A 15850-nucleotide genomic window follows, 5' to 3' on the forward strand; every position below is an offset into this window, starting at 1 on the left:
GCACAATTTCTTCTTCAGACTCAGACTTTGAAGGATTAACAACAACTTCACCACGTGGAGCCCTAACTCGCTGGCCTCCTTCCCCGCCTCTATTCCGATTATTGTTGTTGTTGTTGTTCCTCTCACCCAACAACCCACGAATTTCTCCAATCTGATTATTCATGGAATTGATGGCAGCGGTAAACGCTGTTGTAAGAGCTTCAATATCTGATTTCGTAACTTCACCCATTGCTAGTAAGGCAAATAAAAGAGATAGGGAAGACCTGCTCTGATACCACCTGACGCAGTCGGATTGATAACTAGGTTTACCAGCAATAAACCTGACAAAAGGGTTCTGGAGTCCACCAGAGATAAAAGAGAAAATTCTCTATTTTATTGATTAAAAATTGAAAAGATAGGTTTTGCAGTCGCTTGCAGCTGCATAAATAAGAGAAAAGTAACCCTATGGCGACTAACAATGAAACCCTAAAGCCCATGGGTAAAAACGAAAACAACCAAAAAATAACTAGGAAAACCAAAAATGAGGAAAATAGAAAAATGCAGTTTTGAGGCCCTAAACAATTCCGAAAGCCCGAAAAAGGCCACAGCTAATGAGTCTTGTTTCTGGTGCGATTCCTTTTCCGGAAAGGTAAGACACGTCCCAATCAGACACCGAGCTGTTTCGTTTCTACTAGTCACTTTTCGTTTTCCTCCTTTAGCACAATCCAACTGTTCTTCGAATTGGGCTGCCATCTGTTCTCCATCAAATATTGACCAGTATATTTTGATCAATCCACAAACAAGATAAACTTCATACACAAAATCTTGACTGGGCTTATGAACCAGCACCGTGGCTAGTTCTCCTCCTATAGTGTCTCGGGCATCAGGACTTGCAAGAGAACTCTACTATCTAAAATGTCTCTCATTCAAATCCAAGACTAACAAAAGATTAACAACCTCATTTTGGCTACTTTCTCTTTCGGAAACATATTATATATACCAGTCAAGACCTAGTTAGAGTTGATCAAGAATCAATGTTCTCCTGCAGGCTACAGAGACACTTTTGTTACATTTGGATCAGATACACGGCTCCATCAAGACATAGTTAGAATTGATCAAGAATCAATGTTCTCCTGCAGGCTACAGAAAGACAGTCACCTTAGTTACACGGATCAGATACACGGCTCCAATTGACATGTCTCTTTTCAGCTTCAGGCAGAGAAAATTCAACTGTAAACCATGACAAGGAAAAAGAAAAAATGGTATTGATTGAAACAGATAACGTTGGGATGCTGGAAATACTTACAACCATGATGCAAACATGAAATATACGGATGATTTGGATTGAAGTGGCTTGCATTTGTCGATTATAGTCAAAACTAGGAGCTGCAGACTAGTACGAGAGTTTGGGGCATTTTTCAATATTCCACAACCTCGTACAGTAAGAACAAAAAGGATTCTCAAATTATGGGATCAGTAGGCAAGATTTCAAGCAAACAGTAGAACCAGGGAATAAAGACAGAAAGATAATCATAACGAACTTCACTCAGTTCTGTGATAGTGAAGATAATTAACTTTACCTTACCTTGTTATTGCTGACATAAAACTTTCAAGGAAAATCTTGTGAAATGAGAGAAATAAAAGAGATTTTCTATGAAGGTTTGAAACGTGGAGTTGAAAATCATCTTTGTGAAAACATATCCAAGGGGCTTTATGCTCAAATTAAATGTAGAATTGTCAAGATTTGACAAGAAAAACCAGAAAATGCGACCTTAAACAATTTTATGAACTTCAAAAACGTAAATCTCGAAACACACCATTCATCACTTGAAGAACTTAAACAAGAAGTATGAGAAGAAAGCTGCCGGATGACCTGAATATATAGGTACACTTTTTCACTTTTAATCAAATAGCTTGAATGGGGAAAATATGATTTTACTTATCTGGATTATAATTCGACAGACTTGGATTTTCCATCAGGCAGGTTATCTTTCAACATGTAGAATACGAATTCCTTTAAAAAAAAAAAAATACATGCAATTTAAAAAAAGTTACAAAAGCATGATTTCTGTTTGAGTTTGATCTTGTTACGCTGTTGTATAAAAATTAGTAACTGTGGGCTGAATAACCCTTATGCTCACATAATTCAAACATGTCGACTGCCACAGACAAAAAAAAGGTACACCAAATAGATATTGACATCATGTCTTCTAAATATTCCAGTGATAGGCATGTCGTAGTCCCAACTTTATCCAATTTCAATATTTGTTCATGCTAATAATGATGATTGCATTTTATTTACAGTCCCATGGAATCAAATGAAAATACAATAATCTTCAATTGCCATGGAAATGCAAATATGGAAGGTTCAATAATCCCTAGTATAGCACGCACACATATCAATCCTACTGTCATATTGAGATGCTTTGTAGAATAAGGGACCTGGGGGACCTTATCCTGTGTTGTGTATGGAAGTAAAGTTCAACGGAACGAGAGAACTAAATATGATATGCAAACTATAAGGATAACTAATATGGTTTAAAAGGTATCCTCTATGAAGAGTAATTAAATTCTGGCTTATGTTAACTTAATCAAAATTCTGGTTTATGTGAATAGTATTCTTTAAAACGTGCCATCTTTCTTTAAAATAGCGCTATAGTCTTACAAAACCAGACAAACTTCTGCTATAGGGCCAATCACCATTACTCCATGAGAGTGATACTTCATAGTCATTGTCAGAAAAAGGTCACTCCAATAGGAAAAAAATTTCATCTGCCTAATTCAATTGCATACATTTGGAGATTAGTAGATATTTCCCTAATTGAGACATGAACCAGCAAAAGCTCTCCAAACTAACTGTTTGTTGTAAATATTAATGTGGCTATTCATGTAATAGCAATTAGTGTTGCGTGATATACGCCAATTAAGATTGATTGGTGATTAACAGAATATAATTAGCGATTGATTGATTGTAATCAGACGAGTGATTGATGTAATCGTTAAATAGTTACCTTTTGTAAACCTGAGGTACTCCTATATAAACCTCATTGTAAGATGAATAGAATCACTCCATTTTCTCATACTTCATTCTCTGTGTCTAAACTCTCTCTCTCTCAAATTCTTTTAATATCGTTTTTACAACACGTTATCAGCACGACAAGCTCTAAGATTCAGATTCCAAGTTGCGGAGAAGAGGTGGTTCATCATTCAATGAAGAGAAGAGGCGAATAACTCCTGAGTTATTGGATTGGCTGAGAAGACAACCTTCTCAGTTCTGCACATATAAACTGAAGATTCGTCTGTTCTTCATCAAGTATTTTTCTTTCCAAAATCTAATTTTATATTCATGCTTATTGAGCCTATTGATTAAATATGAACAATCACCAAGATGCATGAACCCCCAAATTTACTTTATTAATTTATTTGGTTGATACATATATATATATGTCGTATATATTTGTTCATGTTTTTGGATTTGATTGACATATATCATGACACATTCACATGTATGATTCCTATTTAATATTACTACAATGCCAAAAGCATTTACCCAATTTATTACCTATACGAAATGCCAGAAGCATTAATGGGATTTGAACCCATTTCCTTAGGTACATAACCGCTGCATTAATTTATTTATGTTACGATTTAATAACATATATTGAATTTGATTATGTTATAATTGTGAATATTAATAGAGGCTAAATCAGAAGCTCAAATCAAGCCCAAAGTCACAACAACAAATTCGAGCCAGAAGCTCAGGCCTAAGTTGCAAGGTTAGAACAGAAACTCACCACATGCTGCCATGACAAAAGTTATGAATCTTCGCAAACTAGGCTTATTCAGTTGGATGCGATGTCTAGGTAAGGTTCAGATGAGGCATTGTACTTAAGTAAGCCTCGCTCCACCTAAACCTTATCTTTCCTTACCTGGTTGTATTCAATTGGAGTTACTAAAAGGGTTGAGTAATAACTTTTCATTCCTTGGCAGACCAATTTGAGCCCAGCAGGCCTCACATACTCTTTGACTAGTGCATGAAAGCTTAGGTCATGAGCTCACAGACTAAGCCCAGTAGGCTTCACTATCAAGCCCACTCCTTTGGTCCAGCATAATCAAATAAAAGGAAAAATGATTTGATATTGTAAATAGATTCACCATATTTAATATCTGTAATTAATTGCCAGAAGCATTTATTCACATAATTGTGTGATAATTAATCTGTTATATTACTAGCATGCAATTAATATCTCAATTGATTTGTGATTTTTATTTATCCAATTCGTGAGATTATTTCAATTTGTTAATTCAATATTATTGTGTTACTTGTCTAAATTTTCGCACTAGAATATATGTGTAGAAAATGCAGGTACCTAATGAACTAGAAGTTCTAAATGAACCAGTAGTTCATACATAAATCAAACTTGTAGTTTCGATAATGCCATTTAAGAAACTTGAAGTTTCTTTCATAAATTCACCACACATGATAAAACCAGTAGATTTTACATGTCTAATCCGATTTTTCATACCATGTTATAGAACCTGAAGTTCTCATTATTTGCTTATGAATGATATTACCCAAAGCACTAATATTATTTGTTCCTTTCCTGTAAGAAATGTCAAATCTCAACATGTTTGACTTTGTTGCTTTAGAGGTTTCCGGGAGAAACTATTTAAAGTGTACTCAAGATGTGAAAATTCATCTAACTACAAAGAAGATGAGATCAACAATCGATATTGACAATGTCGTCACTGAGGCTTTTAAGGCGAGTACCATAATGTTCATAAAGAAACATATAGAGAAAGCACTTCAAGTTGAGTATCCGATGAAGAGGATCCACAGACTCTTTGGGTCGATCTGGAAGAGTACTTTAACCATCAAATGACCATTTTCTTGCCAGAAGCAAGACATGATTAGCAAGATATTGAACATGCCCATATGTCCAAAACAATACAAGGAGAGGCACTTTACTAATTCTCAGAATTGATCATTATCTTGTTGCTCACTGAAATGAACAACAACCTCCTGTTGAGGAATGATCAAGCTAAGCCCATCGGTACCTAAGCAACACTTTTGCTTGAAGCAAAGTTGTTACTCATCGCAAACCTAATCGCGAAAGGAGAAATTGTGGCCATGGAAGGGGCAAAAAGTCTAATCTTTCGAGACAAGGAAAGAGAGGTAGGCTCATAAATGGCCCATATAACCGGCCCAAAACATGGTCCCATATTATAGTGCTCCTGCCCAACAAGTCAAAGTGGAAAGGAACACTGGTTCGGCCCGCCACCACCAAAATCAGCATGATCTTTGTTATCAATGTGGAGGAATTGACTGCTGGTCCCGCACCTGTTGTGCGATAGCCTAAGCAGTAGATGAGTATTACGCCGATCGCAGAACTCGAAATACATACTTTATTGAAGGGTCATTTTCTATTGATTCCACATTAAAGATCATGGATTTTCAGGCAGTTATTGAACATACCGAGGATTAAGACTCGAAGACGTGGGTATAATTGGCCCCTTGTGCCATAGCTATTTCATCTTAATGAATAAAACATCTTCGGATTTTGGTGATTTATGTTTTCAATTATTTTCGATTATAGAAATGTGGTTATGTTCAAATATATTTAATTCAATAAACTTATTCATACATGTGATCCGTTGAATTAAATTTATGAATAGGCATGTCTTGTGGGGAAGTTTGTTGTCTGGTTAAAAGTGCTATGGCACACCATATTCCCAGATCGGAGATATTTTTCAAACTTATGTCTATTCATACCTCTGTGACAACTGTATCAGGCCAATCCAACCCGATAGAGGATTATGGCAAAACCCACTGTATGTTGTCCAATGGTATTGAACCTATCATTAATGAGGCCTTATAATCTCCACGTTCCAGAAGAATGTTATTGAGTATTAAGGATATTCGAACCAACGGTTACCACGTTGAAACCACTGAGAAAATGAGTGGAATATCTTTGCATAACCTCCGAGTGTGTGGCCAGAAGCGTACATTGGAGAAATTGAAATCTGTTAGCTAGAAGCTAACTAATTCAAGCAATTACTTGCTATGGCATGATCGTTTGGGACATCCAGGTCAAAGTATGATGCATCGTATCCTCAACTATCGCAGGTGCATCCCCTTCTGAATAAGGGTCTTGTATATAATGACACACTATGCCATACTCATTAAGAATATTTCATACTAGACCATCATATGCAAAGACTAGTACATACACCACCATTTTTCTGCACAGAATGCAAGGGAAATTTGTGGACATATCCAACCACCATGTGGACCAGTTAAATATTAATGGTTTTAGTTGATGTATCGACAAAGTGATCACATGTTACACTATTGTCCACAAGAAATCGCTGCTTTTGCTAAACTCTCACCCAGATCATGAAATTCAGGGTTCACCATACGGATTATCACTTAAAGTCTATAAGACTTGATAATACCGGAGAGTTTACATTGAAGTCTTTCGATGATTATTGCATATCCCTTGGGATTGATGCTGAACATATAGTTCCCTATGTTCACACCCAAGATGGTCTCTCAAATAGAATCTCGGTAATGCGCACCAAGCTTCTAGTTTTTTGCGTGGGGCTATGCAATCTTGCATGTAGCTATATTGGTCCACTGCTACCAACCTTACTCCGCGTTACAGCTGGTGACTAGGTACGAACTTGATATTTCGCACTTACGCGCATTTGGGTATGCAGTCCTCGTGCCAATTGTGCCGTCACAACGTACAAAATTGGGTTCTCAACAAAGGATGGGCATACATGTCGATTATGAGTCCCATCCATTATGTGCTCTTTAGAGCCCTTGACAGGCGATCTCTTTACCGCTAGATTTGGGGATTGTCACTTTGAAGACATAGTCTTCCCGCCATTAGGGGGAGATAAGAACGTCACCGTTCTTGATGAACGACGTGAATTAACATGGAATGTCCCCAAAATGTCTCATCTTAATCCCCAAACCGCACGAAAATAGTGAAGTGCAGACAATTCTAGATCTATAGAGTATAAGAATACAATATGCCAGACACTTTCTCTGATCTAGCAAAAGTGACGAGATCATATATACCTGCTGCAAATGTGCCTGCATAGATAGAAGTCCCTGTAGGATGTGTAGTCCCAGATGGACAAGGTACAACCATGGTGGCTAACCAGTCATATGTCCCTGCCCAGAAGCGAGGTAGACCATTAGGTTCGAAGGATTCTTATCCCCAGAAGAAGGTAAACTTGGCACAAATGAATCCTCTTGACATCACTATCTCAAATCGATTCATCTCATGAGATAAATCCGGATTATGGGTACGTCCTAGAAGCAAGGTTCTAAAAAACGCTAGGCGCTAGTCCGGCGGTGACCCGAAGACTAGCGCCTAGGGGCCTAGGCAGGAGCCTAGGCGGGGACTAGGCGGTTTTTATTTTTTTAACTATTTTTATCACATAAAATTAATAATTAATAATTATTAGTAAAGTCCTACAATAATATTTTCGATTATTATGTCCTACAATTAATTAAAAGTTGGAAAAAATATGTTTCTGCATAATAACAACCATACTTATTATTATCATTTAGCAATTAATATTTTTAATATAGAATTATAGATATTGTAGACAAAATGTTGAGGGAGAGAGGTTTGATGGGCACGCATCACTATGAGTCTTCTTCAACCTTTATCTTCAATATTTTCATCAATCACCGATCATTCTACTTCATCTCCAGTCTTTATCTTCAACATTTCTCTTCAAAATTGCTCTTTGGTTTCAATTATCTCTACTCTCTCATCACACGCACAGAGCACTCTCTCTCTCTCTCTCTCTCTCTCTCTCTCTCTCTCTCTCTCTCTCTCACAACGGGTTAATCGCCGAAAACCACCACATCTGATTAAGAAGCCAGTATTCCGACAATCTGGCTTTATTCGGACCACCACCACTGACTCATCATCGTGCCCTCCTCAACGACGGTACCTTTCTTCTTCTTCTTCTTCTTCACTTCCTCGTCGATGAGGATCTAAAAAAAAAAAAAATTGCAGCGCCTAGGCCGCCTAGACGGCCGCCAAGGAGCCAAACGATTAGACCCATCGCCTAGCCTATAATCCGATCAGTGACCAAGCACCCAGCGCCTAGGAGCCACCTAGGCCTTTTTTTAGAACCCTGCCTACAAGAGACCATGTTGGGGGACGCTCCACCATTTGAACCCATTCCCGAGAATAGAGAAATTTCGGTAAATTTAGTGAGATTTGGAATCAGATTGTGATTATCATCGATGATATATTAGTATTTGCGGTGGCCACCGAAATTATAATAAACGATGACCTCGAACCTTGCTTTGTTGATCAATATCAACAAAGAGACGACTGGCTAAAAAGGAAATAAGCAATCCAGGTCGAATTAGATTTCTTGACAAAGAGAAAGGTGTTTGGACCTGTTGTTCCTACACCTCCCCATGTTAAACCCGTAGAATTTAAATGGGTAATTGTAAGGAAGCGTAATGAGAAAAATGAGATTGTGATACACAAGGCTCGTCTAGTGGCACAAGAATTTTCTCAACGCCCTCTGATTGATTACGAGAAGGCGTATTCTCCCGTAATGGACGTCATAACGTTCCGCTACCTTATCAGTTTGGTAGTTTCTGAAAAACTGAATATACAACTTATGAATGTGGTCACAGCTTATCTCTATGGGGATCACAATACAGAGATATACATGAAAGTTCCTGAAGGACTTATGATACCCGATGCAAATGGTTCTAGACCACGGAACACGCTCTCCATTAGTTTTGAGGTGTTCACTTTATAGATTGAAAAAATCTAGACTGAGGTGGTATAACCATCTAAGTGAATATTTGATTGGGATGAGATATGTGAATAATAAAATACCCATGCGTGTTTATTAAGGAAACAAGTTCCGGGTTTGCAATTATGACGGTCTATGTCAAAGACATGAATTTGATTGATACTCCTGAAGAAATCAAGGAAACCGCAAAGCACCTGAAGTCGGAATTTGAGATGAAAGGCCTCGGGAAATAAATTATTGTCTCGACCTAAAGCCCGAGGACAGTGCAGGTGAAATTTTGGTCCATTAACCAAATTACAACTAGAAGATGTTAAGACACTTTAATGAGGATAAAAGCAAGCACGCACATGGTCGTCCAAAGTCTAGAAATAACCGTATCATCTTGCAGATGATAACGAAGAGATATTGGTGTCAGAAGTCCCATATCTAAGTGCAATAGGCGCATTATTGTACTTGGCTCAATGCCCTAGACAGGACATCCCATTCGATGTGAACTTGTTAGCTAGATATAGCTCTACACCAACATGCCCCCACTGGAATGGCATAAAAGACATTTTTCGCTACCTTAGACGTACGGCAGATATGAGCTTATTCTATCCCTACACATCAAGGAATGGAACAAACCCCCTCGATCCTCGGAATGATGCTCGCCTTGTTAGATATGCTGATATAGACTATCTATCAGATCCGCACAAGGTACGTTCCCAAACTGGTTATGTCTTTACCATTAGGAATACTGTAATTTCTTGGAGGTCTACGAAATAGTCACTTGTTGCTACCTTTTCGAATCATGCTGAGATACTAGCTCTTCACGAAGCAGTATGTGAATGTACATGGCTAAGAGTCGTTACAAAGCATGTTAGAAGCACATGTGGACTGCATTCCACCACTGATGAACCAACCATTATCTACGAGGATAATGCTGCTTACATAGAACAGATAAAGACTAGTTTCATCAAAGGAGACAACACCAAACATATTGTACCAAAGTTCTCCTTCAATCAGCAACAACAGGAGCATCAGAAGATTGAAGTTAAGCAGATTTGATCTGAAGACAATTGTGCAGACCTCTTTACTAAGTCACTACCAAAGTCTACATTCTAGAAGCATGTACAAGGTATTGGTCTACGTAAATTATCTGAATTACCTAACATGTAATTTTCAGGGGGAGTCAAAATCAGGGGGAGTATCCTGAAGCATACTCATTTGACCATCGTGTACTCTTTTTGTCCTTTGTCCAGGGTTATTTTGTCCCACTGGGTTTTGTTACCTGGCAAGGTTTTGACGAGGCACATCTTTAGTATGGTCACCCCACTTACTGCATCCAGAAGATGCTTTGATTTGACATATATGCATTTGCTCATCTTTTCCCTTCGACCACAGGTTTCTCCCACTAGGTTTACCGGGCAAGGTTTTGGTGTAGCAACTCTAATGCATCCCTCTCGTACACATACTACCTACTTATGGTGCTGATAAGAAGACTCCACCTATCTCTAAAGCTGTGATACTGCTAATCCACACTCAAGCGCGTTGTGCTCTTTTTCTCCTTCGACCAAGGTTGTTTTTTCCCACAGGGTTTTTATTACTTGGCAAGGTTTTTGACGAGGCAACTTAGAAATGCATAGCAGGGGCAACACTATTGACATGAAATATCCAAGGGGGAGTGTTGTAAATATTAATGTGGCTATTCATGTAATAGCAATTAGTGTTGCGTGATATACGCCAATTAAGATTGATTGGTGATTAACAGAATATAATTAGCGATTGATTGATTGTAATCAGACGAGTGATGGATGTAATCGTTAAATAGTTACCTTTTGTAAACCTGAGGTACTCCTATATAAACCTCATTGTGAGATGAATAGAATCACTCCATTTTCTCATACTTCATTCTCTATGTCAAAACTATCTCTCTCAAATTCTTTTAATATCGTTTTACAACACCGTTATCTATTTTCTACAATAGTATCACAAGAACTTCCAAAGGAAAAAAGAGTACAAAACTATTCACATTCGAACTAAAGAGAATCAAATGCCATTTATAGAAGACCAGGGAGGAGGGAGGAGAGTCAGTTGAGCATCGGACTGAGGTGGTGAGGCAGCCATTTGATTACTGATGTGTGCTTGTGTGATATGAAGCTTTACCAGAATCAGTAATGAAAGTAACCATAATGTTTGTCTTCTCTGGTCCCTTTATATAGTAGATGGTAGTGGGATGAAGGACTTTGCGGAACATGACAACACCCTCTGATTGTCATTCAATTTCGAGAAGAGGTTAATCCCAAGGTGTTCCGTTGTTAAAGTGTTGATGTTGCGAGGGTTGAAAAACGAAAACTTGAATTTGAATTATGTTTTGCAGCCTGAGGAGAAAGAATTCTTGTGGAAATTCGTGACAAAGTACCTTGACCGAGTACACCTCAATTGCTGAGCATGTACCAAGGGAATGTGGATATCCAGGATCCAGAAGTTTTAGTCCCCTGATGCTGCACTACTTATTTACTAGCAAGGTTTTGGTTGTCCTGCTCCCTCAGTAATCACAATAACCATATGTCCATTTTCTAAGTCATTTTTCAATGAACCCAAAAAGTCCACCTTGTCCTTTTAAGAAAGAAGGAAGAATCTGGAATCAAACAACACTCCACATTGCGACTGGCAAGTGTAGCATACATAGCTATGAAACCCGCAACATGAATATATAGGTGCTATGTGCAACTGCAAGCATTCAACAACACAATCAGCATGACAGAACCAAATTCATTTAGCATCTAACGTTGTGCAAAAATATATTGATGAAGATACATATTCTAGTGGATAATCCACAAGCTAACAACATATGAAGTTGATATGATTGTCAATTCAATGACATTAAAGCAGCAACCGTGTATAGATCTTATAAATAAAGATGTATAGGTCACAACAATTGAAAGACCAAAGAGACAGAGAAAATTACCATTGCATTTGAAGGAAGTACAAGATCTCCGGGTTTTAGCTAGCGATCTCTGGCTATAATGACACTTCCAACCACAGGCTGTAATGACACTTCCAACCACACTCTGTGTTGCAAAATAAGCATGTCAACAAAATAATTTGGAACCAAATATGCCCATAATTTCGAACAGAGTCATTGATTCGTAGCCAGAAACACAACAATCAATTAGATTGCGGTCCACCAGTATACCTGAACAAAACTTATGAATCTAGCTCCATCTGTAAACAAGATTCAAAACCACAAACCAAAATTCCTCCACAGATAATCAGAAACTGACAAATTCTCTCACCCTTTTTCAAACTATAACCCAAGCAATCCAAAAGCTGTAACAAAAACTGCATTGGAAGCCAATCACAAATTCTAAATCAGAGAAGATGGTAAGCACAAAAGAATGAACCAAATCCAAGTTCACAAATCAAAACCGAAAAATCGACATCAAACACCGGAAAAAAAAACTCACTGTCAATCCTCCTTACACGATTATAGACAAGAAAAGCAATACACTGATTATAGAAATCATTCTAGTAACTCACAAAGTCTTACAAGACTAGTTCCACCATAGACTTCTCTGTAAGGCTTGGCTGTTGATGAATTTCTGTTGTCCACCTAAAATTTGAAGAAGAAAACTTAGTCACAATGGGTGAAACCCTCATTCACACAAAAATGAGAAGATAGTTAGCAATTAGAGAGACGAACACCATCACCGAAAGATCTAAAGAACCCTAGAAATCCATTAGGTTTTGTACCGCCTTTGACCAGAAAACCCCAACCCATCAGTTCAATTTCTTCAAATTTGGGTCTCAAAAACAAAACAAGAACATGACGACGAAGAACAAGCGTCGGAAATTGCAAGAGAGAGGTCAGGGTTTGACGAGAAAGGGTTTGTCGAGGACAGAGAGGGGTCGGGGTTTGTCGAGAAGAGAGAGTGTTGAGGTTGCCAGTGAAGTGTGAGGCGAGTCGAGAGAGGGTTTTGGTTTTGGATTTGGGTCTGTCGAGAGTGAGGCGCTATAGAGAGAGGATTTTGGTTTTTGGAATGTTTTGTTATGCTTTTTGCTTTTAAGTGTTAGGGTTTCAAGCTCCACATTATCAATTTGGACAATGACTCACACAACAGATTTGTGTAAGAATGTGGTCTGAATGCAGCCATTTAAATTTGGGGTTTGTCTCCTATTAATTTGATTTCCCTCTTTAGGGAGTTGGAGAAAACTGGTGGTGGAAAATCTTCCTCCTTTCTGTCAAACATATAAATCAGACCACAATTTTATTCTTTCTTGTTGTATAATGAACACATGTTGGGGGAAAATTTGGGGTTTGGCACCACAGACATGGTGGGAAATTTGCCACTCAATTTTTTTAGGGTCATACAACGGTTCTGTCCTTAAACGTCTTCTGAACAAATTCATAATTTCATATCATACGACAAATTTTATAAAAACGACATCCAAAAAAATAAAAATAAATAATCAGGCGACAGAAAATTATAATGTGTCGTCTGATTCAATTTTTGGGTGTCGCCTGATTCAATTTTTGTAGCAGTGATTTGAAGCTTATAGTTGGATTAACATTCAATATCAGAGGGAATTGCAAGGCGTGCCTAAAGTATGTGCAGCCATTTTCCAACTGCAATGCCTTTGTCTGACTGTCACTGCATGTATAGGTTACGAATAGCCTTCTTTACATCATTATGGGTCCTTCTGTAGCCTAAAATTCTTCTTATGGGAGCATAAGAAGTATATGTGGTGCATCTTTCACCAATCTATATGCCTGTGTTGGACTATCATTCATTTATTCAATATTTGTTGTCGAAGAAACTGACTTCTATACAGAAACCTCACCTTGTCTTTTGCCAATGATTGGAGCACCAAGTATGTCAACTTGCCAAGTAAGCATTGATTTCAATTCTTGATTGTTTATCAAGGGAAGTTGGTTTTACTACTACAAAAATTAAATCAGACGACGGCTAAAAACTGTCGTCTAATATGTAGGCTAACCGTCGTATATCGAGGCGTCGTCTGATGAAGGTCGATTGTAGGAAACCGTCTCATGAAGGTCGATTGTAGGAAACCATCGTGTGAAGGGCTTGGCAGGATGTCGGCAGTCTGTCGACATCATGCCAGTAGCCTCTTGACAGCATTAGTTGTTGTGTGACTGTTCTTCAGACAACGGATGACTTTAGAAACTGTTGTGTGATTGCTATTCAGAGGTCGCTTTATTTTATGACCGTTGTGTGAGTTTTATTCACACAACTGTTTTTTCATAGCATCCGTTATTTTTTTGAGTTCAGATGATAGTTTTTATTTTGAGATTGTTGTTAATATTGTGTACATACGACAATTTTTTTTGTGTGGTTATTGTTGTCCTAATAGAATGATTGAATGCATTATATTTGCTGGATGTGGAATCAAAAAAGACCAAATTAACAGTAACTGATCAATATATATGTAGAAGAAATTGTTATAATCCACATCATGCACCAAAATGGATTGTGCAAAGTTAATCTTTTATCCACAAAAGGAGTACATCTAATAGTACTCTCCTAGCAAAATACATCCAGAAATTTACTTGTGTGTAGCTTTGCAAGCTTTGCTGCTTTCATGGTTGGAGTCTAACTTTGGAAGTTTTCAGGCACTAATTCTGTAGGATTGCGAGTAATACCCTGATTGTCTGAGATATCCATAACCCAACGTCTTTAAGTAGCTTGTTTCTTGAATCATCTTGCTGGTTCATGGATTACAAACTCTCTAAAAGAAGATCTTGTCCTGCTCCCTCAGCAATCACAATAACCATATGTCCATTTTCTGAGTCATTTTTCAATGAACCCAAAAAGTCCACCTCATCCTTTTAATAAAGAAGGCGGAATCTGGAATCAAACAACACTCCACATCTCGATTGGCAAGTGTAGCAAACATAGCTATGAAACCCGCAACATGAATATATTGGTGCTATGTACAACTGCAAGCATCCAACAACAAAATTAGCATGACAGAGCCAAATTCATTTAGCATCTAATGTTGTGCAAAAATATATTGATGAAGCTACATATTCTAGTTGATAATCCACAAGCTAACGACATATGAGGTTGATATGATTGTCAATTCAATGACATTAAAGCAGCAACCGTGTATAGATCTTATAACTAAAGATGTACAAGTCACAACAATTGAAAGACCAAAGAGACAGAGAAAATTCCCATTGCATTTGAAGGAAGTACAAGACCTCCGAGTATTAGCTAGCGATCTCTGGCTGTAATGATACTTCCAACCACACTTTGTGTTGCAAAGTAAGCATGTCAACAAAATAATTTGGAACCATGTATGCCCATAATTTCGAACAGAGTCATTGATTAATTCACAGTTAGAAACACAACAATCAATTAGATTGCGGTCTACCAATATACCTGAACAAAACTGATGAATCTAGCTCTATCTGCAAACGAAATCGATTCAAAACCACAAACCAAAATTCCTACACAGATAATCAGAAACTAACAAATTCTCTCACCCTTTTTCAAACTATAACCCAAGCAATCCAAAAGCTGTAACAAAAACTGCATTAGAAGTCAATCACAAATTCTAAATTAGAGAAGATGGTAAGCACAAAAGACTGAACCAAATCCAAGTTCACAAATCAAAACAGAAAAATCGACATCAAACACCGGAAAAAAAAAAAAAACTCACTCCCAATCCTCCTTACACAATTATAGACAAGAGAAGCAATACACCGATTATAGAAATCATTCTGGTAACTCACAAAGTCTTACAACACTTGTTCCACCATAGACTTCTCCATAACGCTTGGCTGGCTGTTGATGAATTTCTGTTGTCCACCTGAAATTTGAAGAAGAAAACTTAGTCACAGTGGGCGAAACCCTCATTCACACAAAAATGAGAAGAAAGTCAGCAATTAGAGAGAAGAACACCATTGCCGAAAGATCTGAAGAACCCTAGAAATCCATTAGGTTTTGTACCACCTTTGACCAGAAAAGCCCAACCCATCAGTTCAATTTCTTCAAATTTGGGTCTCAAAAACGAAACAAGAACATGACGACGAAGAACAAGCGTCGGAAATTGCAAGAGA

The sequence above is a fragment of the Rosa chinensis genome, chromosome 1 (assembly GCF_002994745.2).
Source record: "Rosa chinensis cultivar Old Blush chromosome 1, RchiOBHm-V2, whole genome shotgun sequence".
Lineage (NCBI taxonomy): Eukaryota > Viridiplantae > Streptophyta > Magnoliopsida > Rosales > Rosaceae > Rosa > Rosa chinensis.